This window comes from Salmo salar, chromosome ssa04 (assembly GCF_905237065.1).
Source record: "Salmo salar chromosome ssa04, Ssal_v3.1, whole genome shotgun sequence".
NCBI classification, from domain to species: domain Eukaryota; kingdom Metazoa; phylum Chordata; class Actinopteri; order Salmoniformes; family Salmonidae; genus Salmo; species Salmo salar.
The window spans coordinates 31,992,930-32,009,703 of NC_059445.1; the positions used below are offsets into that span (position 1 = coordinate 31,992,930).

The following is a 16,774-nucleotide window of genomic DNA, read 5'->3' on the forward strand; positions in this document are numbered from 1 at the left end:
CACCAAGGTGAAAATCCTGGCCTTGGGAAGCTTGTAGAGGACATCCTCTAGTGTCGGCATGATGTAGTGGGATCGTTTCAATGCTTGGTTCAGATGCTTTGGGTCGATGCAGACCCTCAGCTTCTCTGGTTTTTTCACTATGACCATATTGCTGATCCAGTCAGTTGGTTCGGTCACAGATGTCATGTGGCCATCGGCCTCATACTTGTCCAGCTGGGCCTTCACAGCCACTTTCATTGCAATGGGCACATTGCGAGGAGCACACTGGACTGGAGTGATGCTCTCATCCACTTCAAAGTGTACCTCACCAGGCACTGATTCAACGGGCATGTTGAATACATCGTCATATCTGTTGAGTAGTTGTTCTTTGGACAGGGGTCCATGCTGGACATGATCCACAATGTGCAGGTCATTTGGTACAGTGAACTGCATCAGTCCCAGGCGTTCGCATGTAGAGCCTGAGAGGAGAGGATGTTGACTGGTTTTCACAATCTCAAACTCCAGCTTGTGTTTGCGTCCCCGAATAACACATTCGGTCTCAAAGGTGCCCATAGAGCTCATTAGCTCTCCTGAGTACAGCTTTAGTCTAGTATCGCTGGGCAATAGATGCGTGTCAGGTGCCAGATTGATTTTGTCTTTGTAGCTCATTACGTTGCATGTAGCACCGGAATCCAGTTGACATTGTTGTTGCTTGTTGTGTAATCGTAGTGTCACAAACCATTTCTTCCCTCTTGAGTGTACAGCCCCAATGGATTCATGCATGTAAATGTTACTTTCACTGTTCAGCCCTGAACATTGAGTGACATCATCAACACAGTGAATCTTGCCCTCACTCACCCTTCTTTTGCTTTTGAGACACACTTTTGCAAAGTGATTATTAGTTCCACAAGCTCTGCATGGTTTTCCATAGGCAGGGCAGTGCTCTTTGCCACGTGTGTGCGTATTCCCACAGTATATACATGCTACTGGGCTCTCTGTGTTCACCGTTCGTGGTGAATTACTCTGCCTTGATTGGTTTTGCCTGAATGTCTGCCTAGCAACAGCGTGAACAGTGTCAACGTCGGAGCGTGGGGTTTCGATTTCCATTGCTCTCATTCTCATGTCAGTGACTTCAGCAGTGCGGCACATTTCGATGGCAGTTACTAATGTTAAGCCTCTCTCTCTCAGTAGACGCCGGCGTGTATCCTCATTTGCAATTCCCAGTACTATTTTGTCACGAATCAATTCATCTTTCAATCCCCCGTATTCACAAGTGGCGGATTTTTCTCTCAAACGGGTTACAAAATTGTGTACTGACTCACCCTCTTCCTGTTTGCAGCTTCCGAAAACGAACCGCTCGTAAATTACGTTTCTGGCGGGTTTGAAGTAATTCTCCAATGCATCCAATATAGCCTTTGCATCACACTGTTGTCGCGCTGTGAGGGTGAGATTGTGCCGGTAGATATGCCTGCATTCGCTGCCCATTAAACTCCTCAGAGTTGCCGCTTGTACCTCGTTGGGTTTCTCATGTAGACCGGTCGCCAGCGCATAGTCCTCGAATTCATCCCTGAAATTGTCCCAATTAGTATTCCAGTCCCCTGTGAGAACCATGGGATTAGGTGGCGGAATGTTCGCTGCCATAGCGATGGAATAGGAGACTTCTTTGCCTTCAGTCATCGAGGTAGGTAGTGATGCTAGCTAACCAGCTAACAACTAGTTGATCAGTGTTGTGAGTAGGAATCGGCGTGTGTTCGCATATGGAACGTAACCGCGCCTATACTGTACTTAGCTACAAAAATAACAAACGTATGGTTTTCGAGCCACTTCTGATACCATGTTTCAGTATGATATATTGGATAAAGTAATAAAGACAGACACCAATGTCTAGTTCAATAGCCTTGTTCATGCATTGTACAAATCCCTACACGCGGAGTCCGGGGAACAGTCCGGCTAGTCGATTACCTATCAACTAGACTCCGTAACAAGCACCTCAAGATAAAAACGTAATATTCAATATCAGCAAGTTAGACTAAATATTAGCACTACACAATCTGGTGGGTGATAACACAAGCTAAAAGAGACAGTCAATAAGATAACTAATTCACTAATTCAACATGGTGAAGATAAAAACTCAGTACGCAGAAGGCACAGTATGTTTGGATGTTGTGGTGTGTGTTTATTTTTTCTTTTATTTGTTATGTTTGGGAAAGTGTGGCATTGAGTGAGAAATGAAATGGTTGCATATCCCAGAACCAATGTATTGCTGTGAGCGGGGGTGGGAGAGAGCTTTCAATGTTGTTCAGATAATGGATATACTTTTTATAATGAATTATATGTCTTATTTATGTATTTGTGCTATCATGGTGGAACAGTTTTAAAATAAATAATACATTTAATTTATTTATTTATTTATTGTCCTATCATGGGGAACTAAATGTAAAAAAAAGTATATCTAATTTATTCATTTATGATCCTGTATTGATGGAATGGTCCACAACCCTATACCCTAGACACCCACCTGAATGACCCAGATACTAAGGAGAAGTCCCTAACTGTTTAATGGGCCTGCTGTAAGCGGTCTCTATGCAGCCAAAATGCGGTCAGAGACCAAGAGCAGCACTGCTCCCTCAAGATTCTGAGCCCGCTTGGCAGGGTTGGTCCTGTAGTGGTTCTGAGCCTGCTTGGCAGGGTTGGTCCTGTAGTGGTTCTGAGCCTGCTTGGCAGGGTTGGTCCTGTAGTGGTTCTGAGCCTGCTTGGCAGGGTTGGTCCTGCAAAGCCAAAGCCCCCTAAAGGGAGAGCATACTACACAAGGAATTCTCAAAGCTGCTAATGAGAACCTTGACGACCTTGTACCTAGCCGGTGGGGATTCCGGTGGGGTGCCCCCACCCAGGCAGTGCTGGCAACACTAGCTTCAGTAACCCATGGGGAGGGGGTCACACTCGGACATTCGGAGAGGGGGTATATTATTGTGGCCCTGGTGACTGACTGCATGGAGATGCTTGGGAATATGGTCAATACGGGGGACCGTGTTGTGGGTGTTTCAGGGAAAAGGTGTACATTTGACCTCCATCTAGGACGTGACAATGGTTAATAAAATCTCTCCATTTCTGTCGGGTTTTTTTGCACGGTCTTGCAGGCCTTCTCATACAGCTGCAACTGTAAATGCATTTGTAGACGTTTCTTGAGTTGGGCTCTGGGATTGTGCAACTGTTGAGAATGTGAGCTTCTAGTTGTGTGGGGGGAAAGGGTTGAGTGTGTATGAGTGTGTGGGTGTATGTGTGTATACCACAACTGTTGCGAAGGAGTAAAATATGCTAGGGACAATAGAGGATGATTCACAACAGCTGTTTGCTAATATAATAATCGCTTGTAATAATGTAATTTTGATAACGGCGAGACTGGTAAGAGGTTAAATCCTTTTCATAAATTGCCTACATTACTACAAATATTAATAGCTAATTATGGAAAATAAGAAACAGGATTCTGAAAATATATATATTTTGATGGCTATATATAATACAAATCGAGGTGAGTTCGATGGAAATGTATTTGGCAGTTAATCTACTTCTATTCCGTAAATGGTACTGTGTAGACTTTTTGCACTTTTTTGCATTTTGTATCCATATTTTCTCCCTGCTACCTGCTGAAGTCGAGTAAGGCAGAAACACGTCGTGGCTGGGACTCCTCTAGATCTGTAGTGTTGCTGTAAGGAAGGCAAGTCCCACACAGTCTTCATTTGTAGTTTTCTTTTTCCTTAATTTTAGTTTTACACAGCCTTATATATATATATAAACGTCCTCTCAGTTCCACAGACGTGACTAACAGAAATTGAATAATGTGTCGAGATCGGGCGTATTCAGGATGTAATGGCTGTAAGCCATGGAAGAAGAGTTGGACAGACTATTTCAAGTTTATGTAACTCAAAAAACTATCCCTCATGGCCGTAATATTATTGAGGAGGGTATACTCGACTGGGCAAAAAGCACCTGGTATTACCAAGCAGTCTCCCAAACAAGTACTAACCAGGCCTGACACTGCTTAGCTTCCAAGGTCAGATGAGATGGAGCGTATTCAAGATGGTATGGCCGTAAACCATGTAAGAAGAGTAGGATAGACTTTTTCAACTTTATGTAACTCAAAAAACTTTGAGGAAGTGGGATCGCCATTATATCATTAATGTTTATAGAAAAGTATACTCGACTGGGCAAAACTTACAGCACCTGTTATTCCTAAGCGTTCTCCCAACCAGGCTTGACCATGCATAGCTTCAGATACCAGACGAGATTGAGTATTCAGGATGTAATGGCTGCAAGCCATTGAAGAAGAGTTGGATAGACTATTTCAAGTTTATGTAACTCAAACTTTGAGGAAGTAGAATATCCATTCCATGTTAAAATGGACATTATACACTGCTCAAAAAAATAAAGGGAACACTAAAATAACACATCCTAGATCTGAATGAATGAAATAATCTTATTAAATACTTTTTTCTTTACATAGTTGAATGTGCTGACAACAAAATCACATAAAAATAAATCAATGGAAATCCAATTTATCAACCCATGGAGGTCTGGATTTGGAGTCATACTCAAAATTAAAGTGGAAAACCACACTACGGGCTGATCCAACTGATGTAATGTCCTTAAAACAAGTCAAAATGAGGCTCAGTAGTGTGTGTGGCCTCCACGTGCCTGTATGACCTCCCTACAACGCCTGGGCATGCTCCTGATGAGGTGGCGGATGGTCTCCTGAGGGGTCTCCTCCCAGACCTGGACTAAAGCATCCACCAACTCCTGGACAGTCTGTGGTGCAACGTGGTGTTGGTGGCTGGAGCGAGACATGATGTCCCAGATGTGCTCAATTGGATTCAGGTCTGGGGAACGGGCGGGCCAGTCCATAGCATCAATGCCTTCCTCTTGCAGGTACTGCTGACACACTCCAGCCACATGAGGTCTAGCATTGTCTTGCATTAGGAGGAACCCAGGGCCAACTGCACCAGCATATGGTCTCACAAGGGGTCTGAGGATCTCATCTCGGTACCTAATGGCAGTCAGGCTACCTCTGGCGAGCACATGGAGGGCTGTGCGGCCCCCCAAAGAAATGCCACCCCACACCATGACTGACCCACCGCCAAACCGGTCATGCTGGAGGATGTTGCAGGCAGCAGAACGTTCTCCACGGCGTCTCCAGACTCTGTCACGTCTGTCACATGTGCTCAGTGTGAACCTGCTTTCATCTGTGAAGAGCACAGGGCGCCAGTGCCGAATTTGCCAATCTTGGTGTTCTCTGGCAAATGCCAAACGTCCTGCACGGTGTTGGGCTGTAAGCACAACCCCCACCTGTGGACGTCGGGCCCTCATACCACCCTCATGGAGTCTGTTTCTGACCGTTTGAGTAGACACATGCACATTTGTGGCCTGCTGGAGGTCATTTTGCAGGTCTCTGGCAGTGCTCCTCCTGCCCCTCCTTGCACAAAGGCGGAGGTAGCGGTCCTGCTGCTGGGTTGTTGCCCTCCTACGGCCTCCTCCACGTCTCCTGATGTACTGGCCTGTCTCCTGGTAGCGCCTCCATGCTCTGGACACTACGCTGACAGACACAGCAAACCTTCTTGCCACAGCTCGCATTGATGTGCCATCCTGGATGAGCTGCACTTCCTGAGCCACTTGTGTGGGTTGTAGCTCAGTTGGTAGAGCATGGTGTTTGCAACGCCAGGGTTGTGGGTTCGATTCCCACGGGGGGCCAGCACAGAAAAAACAAAAATGTATAAAATTGTATGAAATGTATGCATTCGCTACTGTAAGTCGCTCTGGATAAGAGCGTCTGCTAAATGACTAAAATGTAAATGTAAAATGTCTCATGCTACCACTAGAGTGAAAGCACTGCCAGCATTCAAAAGTGACCAAAACATCAGCCAGGAAGCATAAGAACTGAGAAGTGGTCTGTGGTCCCCACCTGCAGAACCACTCCTTTATTGGGGGTGTCTTGCTAATTGCCTATAATTTCCACCTGTTGTCTATTCCATTTGCACAACAGCATGTGACATTTATTGTCAATCAGTGTTGCTTCCTAAGTGGACAGTTTGATTTCACAGAAGTGTGATTGACTTGGAGTTACATTGTGTTGTTTAAGTGTTCCCTTTATATTTTTGAGCAGTATATTATTTTTGTGTTTAGAAGAGTATTCTCGAATGGGCAAAAAGCTTACAGCACCTGGTATTCCCAAGCAGTCTGCCAAGAAAGTACTAACCAGACCTGACACTGCTTAGCTTCCGAGATCAAGTGTATTTTTTTATATTTTATTATTCAAATCAATCAATTATTACAACATTTAGTGAATAACACAAATTAGGGTGAACAATTCACCCACTTCCAAAACAAATAAAAACTTCCAAACATCCTCCAAACAAATAATAAAACCAATTAATAATTGAACACAAGTTTACTATTAGGCAATGTTCCAATAAAAGTACTTCCCCAGACAAACATTTTTTCAAAGTCCCCTCCGCCATATTTTTGTACCAACTTCACATCTTTCTCCAAAATATTCCTAAAAATAACTTCAACACTCACAATTTTCCCCTCATAATGCCCTAAATTCCTCCTTAATCTTATAGCATATCTTGCAGGACTCAGTACATAATTCAACAGATTAATATTTAAAACTTTACTTTTCCCTTTTAACCCAAAAAGAAAAAACCTCCTCTCCACCCCTTCAAAAATATTTCCCCCCCAATGCTTTTCTAGTAGCCCCTTCAAAAACTCATGAAACTCCTTTAACCTGCTACATTCAACAACAAAAAAAGCATAACATTTTCCAGCGCCACATCACAAATATCACATTCTCTTTTTATACCCCTATTTATCTGATGCAATACCACATTAGTAAAAATCCTATTGTGGTTTAATTTTAAATCATTATCTTCACATTCTATGGTGTTATATTTTACATTTACATTCTGCCATATAGATTTCACGTCCATATTTACAAACACCCTAGACCATACTTTTTCTGAAGCAGAGACTTTTATCTCTTTTCTAATAAAAAATGTTATAAACCATTTTAACTTTTAAATGTGACAAATCATCAATATCAGGAATACTTCCTAATATTTTCTTATACATATTCTCCACAGTAGTTGTACTTATTTCATCATCCACTTCCACCACATTATCATAAATAACCTGTCCTGGAAGAAACCCTGGAATTACCTCATAAGATATCTCCAATCTTTCTCATCCCAGCCCTCATAAAATATTTACAAAACAACATCATGTTCTTATACTTTATCTTTGGATTCAGGAATATTGGCTGATTTAAAATATTTTCTAAAATGGTACATTCATAATAAATACTTGGTAAAAATTGCCCCCAAGCCTCAAACACTTCTCTATAAAACAAATGGTATATTTCCTAACATTTCCTTTTTTATACACATCAATAAACCATTATCCCCAACCTCCTGCAAATACTCTTTAAAAAACCTTTTCCACCCATAATCCAATTCACCATATAAATATTTCCGTACCATTTTTACTTTAATTGCTGTTTTCCTCAAACTGAAGTCCACCAAATTCAAACCCCCCTCCTCATAGCTTTTAAAACTTTGATTGATAGTTATTTTCACACCCTTCCCATCCCATAAACAATCAGTTAAAATCCTGTTCATTTCAGATAATACCCATTCTGGCATATCTAAAACATTCATTACATAAATAAACTGACATCAATAATGCATTTATTACAATTACTTTCCCTTTTAATTAAAAAAAATCCCCCTCCACATATTTACCACCTTTCTAACTTTGTTTATTACACCACTCCATGTCAGATCCCTAGCTTCCATTTCCTTCACCCCTAAAAACACTCCTAACACCTTAAAATAATCCTTTACCACCTTTAAAAGTAAAATTCCACTCATTCCTCTTTCCAATATACATCACTACCAACTTCTCCATGTTAACCTTTGCACCTGAGGCTTTTCCACTTTAAAACCCTCCATCACCATTTTCACACTTCCCTCCTCTCTAACTGTTATAGTTGTATCATCTGCATATTGATGAATCAAACTATACGCTCCTAGCGGAGTCTGTACACAACTTATCAGTTTATCTTTTTAAAGGAAAGCTGCTAAAGGTTCAACAGATAAAACAAACAAAGCTGATAAAGGGCATCCCTGTCTCACAGATCTGTCAAGAATAAAATAATCAGTTAAAACCCATTACACTTCACCCTACTTTTTGCCTTCTTATATAATAATTTTATCCATCCTATAATTTTATTTCCAAACCTATATTTTTCCATTGCCCTAAACATAAAATCATGTTCCACCTGATCAAAGGCTTTATTTAAATCTATACTTAAAACAATTCCACCTATCTTATCCTCATTCATTTTATTTATCACATCTCTAATTGTATCAGCTATGTCTCTACCAGGTACACTATAATTCTGTTTAGGTGCTATAATATCCTTTAAAACTTTCTTCATTCTATTTGTTAGTATTTTAGCTCAAATATTATAATCGAAATTCGACTATAATTCTCCAGTTTCAATTTACTTCCCTTATTTTTATATAAAATTATCAGCCCTGTCACCATAGATTCTGAAACACTATTATCCTCCATATATTGATACACTTCCAATAAAATAGGTGCTAAAAATCCCAGTTTACCTATTTGCTTATGGTCTAGCCAACAGCTAGCGAACAGCTTAAGATCTTGAAACTGAGATATCCTTTCGTTCTCAAAACAAGGTTCTGCGCGTACTGTAAAATTGCAGATACTGATAATGAGGATTTGTTCAATCAGTCACTTGCATGAACACAGAAATTGCTTATTAGAAAAGCACAAACATAGAACACAGAAATTGGTGAGGTATTGGTCATCACATGAATGAAGCACACATTAAGGACAACAAAGTCAAGGTATTGGAGTGGCCATCACAAAGCCCTGACCTCAAGCCTAAAGAAAATTTGTGGGCAGAACTGAAAAAGCGTGTGCGAGCAAGGAGGTCTACAAACCTGACTCAGTTACACCAGCTCTGTCAGGAGGAATGGGCCAAAATTCACCCAACTCATTGTGGGAAGCTTGTGGAAGGCTACCTGAAACGTTTGACCCAAGTTAAACAATTTAAAAGGCAATGCTACCAAATACTAATTGAGTGTATAAACTTCTGACCCCCTGGGAATGTGATGAAAGAAATAAAAGCTGAAATAAATCAATCATTCTCTCTACTATTATTCTGACATTTCACATTCTTAAAATTAAGTGGTGATTCTAACTGACCTAAGACAGGGAATTTTCACTAGGATTAAATGTCAGGAATTGTTGAAATGTATTTGGCTAAGGTATATGTAAACTTCCGACTTCAACAGCACATTCAAGCATTTGGAAATTGCTCCCAAGCATGAACCAGACTTGTGGAAGACTACAAAAAAAAGGTCTTGGCTGAGGTCTTGGCTGATTTCTTTTGATTTTCCGATAATGTCAAGCAAGGAGGCACTGCGTTTGAAGGTAGGCTTTGAAATACATCCACCGGTACACCTCCAATTGACTCAAATGATGTCAATTAGCATATCAGAAGCTTCTAAAGCCATGACATAATTTTTGGGAATTTTCCAAGCTGTTTAAAAGCACATTCAACTTACTGTATGTAAACTTCTGACCCACTGGAATTGTGATACAGTGAATTTTAAATGAAACAATCAGTCTGTAAAAAATTGTTGCAAAAATTACTTGTGTCATGTACAAAGTAGACGTCCTAACCGAGTTGCCAAAACTATAGTTTGTTAACAAGAAATTTGTGGAGTGGTTGAAACACTTAGGTTAGTCATTAAAACTCGTTTATGTAAACTTCCGACTTGAACTATAGGTGCAGTGTTCTGTGTGTTTTGCTTGCCTTTGTTGTTGTCTTGGTTGAGTTTGTGGAGCAATGTGTTGTCCGCCTGTAAAGTTGTGAGGTGTGCGGCTCCTCTAGTGTTTGGTGGGCGTGGCCCAGGTGGTGTGGGTTATTTTGATTGGTCCGTTCTGTTACTATGCCATATGACAGAAAACAGGTTTTGGGTTGAGGGGTTCAGATTGAAATAAGAATTTAAGTGGGATGCAATTAAGGTTGGTGTAGGGTTAGAGTTAAGGTCAGTGAAAATGTGTGTATATCTGTAGGTGTGGTGTTCTATGTGTTTTGCCTACCTTTGTTGTAATCTTTGTTACATTTGTGGAGCGATGTGTTATCTGGTTGTCCCACTGTAAAATTATGAGAAGTGTGTGGGTTTGCTGCTTCTCTAGTGTTTGGTGGGTGTGGCCCAGTTGGTGTGGACCTTTTTGGTTGGTCTGTACTGTTGCTTTGCCGTGTGGCATAGAACAGGTTTTGGGGTAAGGGGTTCAGATTAAGGTGAGAATTTGAGTGGGATGCAGGTAAAGTTGGTGGGGGGTTAGAGTTAAGGTCAGGCACACATGACAACAATACATTGGTGACCCAATATGACAAGGCTTGTTAAAACGTTATTCGGTATGGATAAAACTATGGAGTGTGACAAAATGGGGATCACAATACATTATAAGGGGCAGACAAGGTTAACAACATGAGGTCAGGCACAGCTACACACACACACACATATACCCAACTCCATACATTCACACATGCACACATATATAAGGGTTAGGGTTAGGGTTGCGATGGTGGTTAGGGTTAAGGGTTAGGATTGGGGTTAGGGTTGGGATGGGGATTAGGGCTGGGGTTTAGGGTTGCGATGGTGGTTAGGGTTAAGGGTTAGGATTGGGGTTAGGGTTGGGATGGGATTAGGGTTAGGGTTAGGTTTTTGTTTGTAAGGGTTAGGTTTGTGTTTGTAAGGAATCTACAAGGTCGATCTGATGCCTTCAAGCTAATGCAGAGACCGGGGAGGAGGGTTGCACTCCGCTTGCCGAATGGGGGAGTCGAGGGGTACGAGCACAGATCCGCCCAGGTTGTAGAACCCTATAGTTGCCCACTTTAGTAGAGTTGGTCTTACGTTCGTTTTAAGTCCAGGTAGGGGGTAGGGTTACGGTGGGGGTTAGGGTAAGAGTGAGGTTAGGGTTAGGATAAGTGTGGGGTTAGGATAGGGATAGGGTTAGGGGAGTCCTTCTATTGGTCAAGGTGTCAATGGTGGTGAAAAAGATCCACCAGAGAGGAAATTGCCCCCGGAACCGTCCTCCACTGCGTCTGTCAGTCGTTGGGTTAGGGTTAAGATTAGGGGTAGAGTTAGGGTTGGTTAAGGTTAGAGTTAAGGATGGGGTTAGCGTTGGTTAAGGTTAGGTTTTGAATTTGGGTAGGGTTAAAAAGAGACTGGTTTGTCTTGTGGTGCCCAGGCCTATTTTTGTGTGCCCCTCCAATATAATGCTCTAAAAAATTCCACTGTTAAAATTAACTAGATTGCCTCCTAAGAACCTCACCAAAAGTAAGTAGGTTAATATTGTTTCTAAAATGATAGTCTGAGTGGTTACCTATGACTATGAAGGGACCAAGATATTAAAATATCAGGGTTGAGGTCAGGGGAAGGGGGGGATTTGGCAGTGCCTCCAGAACCTCTATAATGAAGGATGGGGTAAGAAAGAATGATGGACAGACTTGTGTTATGTGAGTGTGTTGGCTGAATGGGAGAGAGGGCCACCTTAAGTGCATGAAATAGTGTTTGAATTGTGTGTGAGGCTAATTTCTAATAATTGTATGAATTCATTGCCTGGTCTATTCCTATCTGGGTGTGCATGGAAAATATTTCTGACTGTCTGTATTCCTGTTGCTATATTTATGTTGGTGTATAAACTATCAATGTCTTTAGTGAATATGTGTGTGTGGGAGGGAACAACTATGGGTCCAATCCTCTCCATAAAGTGGAGATAAAGTGTCCCTGAGAAAGCTGGGGTGCCTGTGGAGAGAGGGTTAATATGATGATCTATATATTGAGCTATGTTGTACGATTCACTATTGCAGTCTGATACGATTGGCCTGCCAGGAGGAACTTTGTGGGGAATTGTCCAGGTTTCTGGTTCTTTGTGAATTTTGCAAAGCAGGTAAAACAGTCTGGGTCGTGGGGTGTCTGGTCCAAATAGAAAGTCTTGTTGTTTCTTAGTGATGTGCCGTTTATCATGAAGTGTTTGTATGATTCTACGTAGTTTATTCTGAGTCTGTGGTTGTAGGCTGTTTTTTATTGGTACATAGTACTTGGTGTTAGATAACTGTCTGTTTGCCTCATATGTGTATTGATGTTTGTCTAGGATCACTGTTTTGGATCCCTTATCTGCTGGTTTCAATATTATGTGAAGGTTGTTTTTAAGTTCTTGTATAGCTTGTCTTTCTATGCGAGTGAGGTTGTCCTGTCTATCTGCCTGGGTGTGGTAGTTGTGAAGGGTGTCTTGGTCGGTTCTGCTTAGATTCTATCTACCTGGGACAGTTTAGGTTCCCAGGTTGAAGGAAGGGTGAACGGTAAGTAGTTGTCATTTGCCTGATAGTCAAAATAGTCTAAGTTTAAGTCGTCTATGGTATTTGTGGGTGTCCTGTCCCTATGAAGTTCCTCCCAGTTGAATTTGAAGGGACAGGGAATGAAGGACAAACCTCTCTCCAGGAGTTGGGTCTGTGCTGCTGTAAGTTGAAAAGACTTTGACAAGTTCATGATGTTGGATAAGGAGGGGCGAACTGCCCCCTCTGCTGGGGGATCTAAGGAAGGAACTGGGGGAGGAAGGGAGGGGGAGAGTGAAGGAGGTTGGGGAGAAGTCAAAATGGCGGGGCTAGGTTGGTCCAAAATATGGGTAGAACCTATTCTAAATTTAGCTGATCACACCAATTCTTAAAAATGAGATCTGCTGTGGTTGTTGTCCAGTGTATCAGGTCTGTTGTGTGAAATGTGTCATGCTGTATCTCCAAGAGAAATGGGCTATGTGTGGTGATGTAACCATTAATGACTTTAAGGTTTCGTTTCTGGTCTGGTGAAAGGAGGTGTGAGTGGTTAATGATGGGGATGTAGATAATTGCATTAGGGAAAGTGACTCTGGCTTCCTTGTGCATTGATGCATGCAATCTGTTTGATTGAAGTTTTGTATGGGTCATTATCCATATTGTTTATGCCCATGGAGAGAACCACTATGCTGGTGTCTACGTGAACCTCTTTTCTCCAGGACCTTTGTGAAATGGTTAAAAGTTGCTCCGGGGTAGCTGTCAACTTGTATGTTTGGGTTATGAAATGGAGGGATTCTGTTAACATTGGAGTCTCCCAACACCAGTATTGGTTTATTTCCCTGGAAATTCCAATCCGCCATCTTGCCTTTTGGTCTGGCTTTATGGTACGATGGTTTCTGGAGGGTTGCTGGGGTTGGGGGTTGATGCTGAGGTTGGAATTCGGACTGGGGTCGGTGTGTTGAGGCGCCAGTTATACAGGGGTCTCGGACTGACAGTGACATGGTATCTTTTTGGGAGGGTTAGTGTTAGGGTTTTGGGTTAGGAGAAAATTGCCCTTCAAGAGGACCAAATACATGGGCACATGTTCTCTAATTCTATTGCTCCTAGGGATAAATAATTATTCTACGGGAAATTAGGAGATATTCCCCAGAGGAAGGGGTTTTGGTTCATACCTGAATAAGTATAGGTAAAAATAACATTTTCCTCTAAGAGGATAAACACCCAGACAGTACACCAACACATGCTCTCTAATTACCTGGCTCCTCGGGATACATCTTTATGGAGCCAGGGTTAGAGGTTAAGATTCAGGTTAGAGTTAGAATGGTGTCATGGTTAGAATTAGGGTTAGAAGGGTTAAGGTTCTCTCATACTTTTCATTCAGGCCTGAGGGATTCCTGATACCCACCTTTTGAGTCCAAGGGGTTAAGCTTGAGGTTAGGGTTAGGTTTGAGGCTGTGGTTAGAATTAAGGTTGGTGTCAGAGTTCAGGCTTAGGGATTGAGGTGGGGTTAAGGTTAGGATTGTAATTATGATCAGGGTTAGGATTAAGGTTATAGTCAAGGTTAGGTTTAGGGTGAGCTGGGGTTTGGATGGTTCAGGTTAGTGTTCAGATCAGGGTTAAAAAAAGGTTAAGGTCTCTAATACTTTTCATTAAGGCCTGTAGGATTGCAAGTACCCAATTTTTTAATCCAACATCGCTCCTTGATCTGTCTGTTTTAGCGACCACCCCTGGTTAGATTCCACCCCTGCTATTCTTACCTAAGCTACTGGATGAGATCTAAAGTGGGTGTATAGTGTGGTTTTAACCGACTCTTTACTTATATGATATAGATGTTTGAGTCTGACTTCCAAGGAATTCCTAGTTTCTCCAATATACAGGTTTCTACATTGTAGACATTCAATTCCATATACAATGTTGGTGGTCTTCAATTGAAATACCTCCCATACTGGAGCCCCTAGACCCGACCATTTATTCTGAATATATTTTACTTGTCTAAAATGTGATCCACTCCGCCCCGGCTTCTCCCTGAATCCAGAGTGTACCAGCACATCTTTCAAATGTCTATTTCGCCGATATGCTGATATTACTCTGAACTGTTGGAGAATCTCCACATCCTCCCTTGTCTGCTTAAAATGATCCTTCACTATGGAGTTAAACTTCATAGAAGCCTGTGAATATGTGGTGACAAATGGGATAGTACATCCGTCATTACTAGTCCTCCCATGTATAGGTTCAGTTACAAAACATAGTGTTCACCTCTGCTCTTATAGTGCGGAGGAAACGCTTCGAGTATCCTCTGGGTCTGAGAGCTTTAAAAATAATTCCTATAGCCTCCTTGACATGTTTTCCCTGTGTACAAATCCTGTGAAATCTGATACGGTGCAACTTTATCAACCCTCTGTAGGTGTGTTTTGGATGAAAACTGGATTTATGTAAGAGGGAATGAGTGTCTGTAGGTTTAAAATAAACCTTTGTTGCTAATTCCTTCAGGTTATCACTCCCCTCTACAAAAAATACCTCAGTGTCCAAAAATTCGATTAGTTCCGGCTGAACATTGTGTTTAATCGTAATTGACGGATGATGTGTATTCAAAATCTTCACAAATACCATAAATTCTGAGAGGGAATGTGTCCATAACCCAAATATATCATGTAGATACTGTAAATACAAGATTGGAAGTTTTATGCATTTTGGGAAGGCTGATTGTTCCCATTCCGCCATATACATTTTGGCATATGACGGGGCAAACTTCTTCCCCATAGCTGTACCATGGGTTTGAAGAAACCAATTATATTTAAATTCAAAGTAATTTCTTGTTAGGCTAAGTTCCAGTAATCGTAATAAAGCCCCATCTTGTCTGGATATTTATGTAAGATGTTTTTTTGATTGCTCTAAGACCCAAGTTGGTGTACAAGTAGTCAATATCAATTGAAAAAAACAGTTGCTTGAGGCACACTAATTTCTTTCAATTTTGCCACAAATTCATACCTGTCTTTAATGAAGCTTTGATGTTTCCGTGACAGAGGATTTTTGAAATAATCTAAGTACTCCACTATTCTATACGAGTTCGAACCACAGTCCGATACAATCGGCCTACCACATGGAACCTCTGAAGGAATTGTCCAAGTCTCAGGAGGTTTGTGGATTTTAGGCAACAAATAAAATTGTCTAGGGCGTGGGGTATCTGGTCCATATAGGTAAAACATTTGTTTGTTTGTAATGTAATTATTCTCATAAAGTTCCACCTATAATCTGCCTCTGGGTCTCCTGCTGCAATGAATGAGTCAGTGGTCTATAATGTTTAGAATTACTCAATTGCCTTTTCGCCTCTATCAGATACTGGGTTTTATCCAATATAACAATCTTTGATCCTTTATCCGCAGGTTTTATAACTATGTTGGAATTCTTACTTAAGGATTTACGTTCTTGTTTTGTAAGATTATCTTTCCCTGCTATATAAAACCTAAATGTACTAAAATAAATAGAATCCCTTTGAATTAAAGTCTGGGTTAGGGTTACGAGTTAGGGGTTAGGTTTATGGGAAATTCTGTTCATTGAGGTTTTGCACCTTGAGTTGCACTGGCCTATTGTGATCTCCTCTGTTATTATTTCCAATCCTGGGTTTATGGAAAGATCTGTGTGTGTGAAAATGTAAAATGTTTGAATAGTTGACCTACCCTTATATTTTGCCATTCAGTCCAAGTGGAGCGAAAGATCTAAGGGGGGCTATCCACTTGGATTCTGTGGCCTTTCTCTGGGCTATGGTCCAGGTGGAGACAGTTTCTAGCCCAGTGATGTTCAGGTGTATAATGGGGTGTGTGACTAGATGTGTGGACAATTTATTATTAGTGATTGTATATAGGTGTTGTTTAAGACGTGTTAAGATTGTAAACCCAGTTTCCTGACATAATGCACAGGTGATTGCATAGATGATATTGGTGCTGTTTATGTTCATCAGTTGTTTGATTGGGCTGAAGGTGTGTGCATGTAGGTTGTGTATGTTTGTTGTTTGTCTGTAGTAGTGATATTCCATGGGTAATGAGGGAGAGGGCCTGTTCAAAAATTTAGCATGGAATAAGAGGTCCTTTAGGTTGGAATTCCTACTGTACGCTGAAATGGGTCGGAATGGTTGTAGTGGGAGGAAGGCATGTTGTGTATTTAAAAATGCGCTTTTTAATCTCGAATGTATGCGTTGATTTGTGTGTGAATAGGTGCTGATGATAGGTAACCTCTGGAGTTCAGGCCCTGTAACCAAGATGGGGAGTGGGGGTTCTAGGGAAAGTCTGAGGGTAGCGGAAAGGAATTGGATTGGGATTTAGACCCTGGTTAGGGAAAGGGAGAGAAAGGGATATAGGTGGCTGGCCCAGA

The 16,774-nt window shown here is 41.5% G+C and overlaps 1 protein-coding gene across 1 annotated transcript in view; it reads left to right on the plus strand.

Annotated features, from left to right (window-relative positions):
* The first annotated feature begins 1,188 nt into the window (after positions 1-1,188).
* The window catches only part of zpld1a (zona pellucida-like domain containing 1a), an 89,573-nt gene continuing 73,987 nt past the window's right edge, over positions 1,189-16,774 (plus strand). Inside the window, exon 1 of the mRNA NM_001165392.1 lies at positions 1,189-1,660. The gene's annotated coding sequence lies outside the window, so the exon portion shown is untranslated. The remainder of the gene's footprint in view (positions 1,661-16,774) is intronic.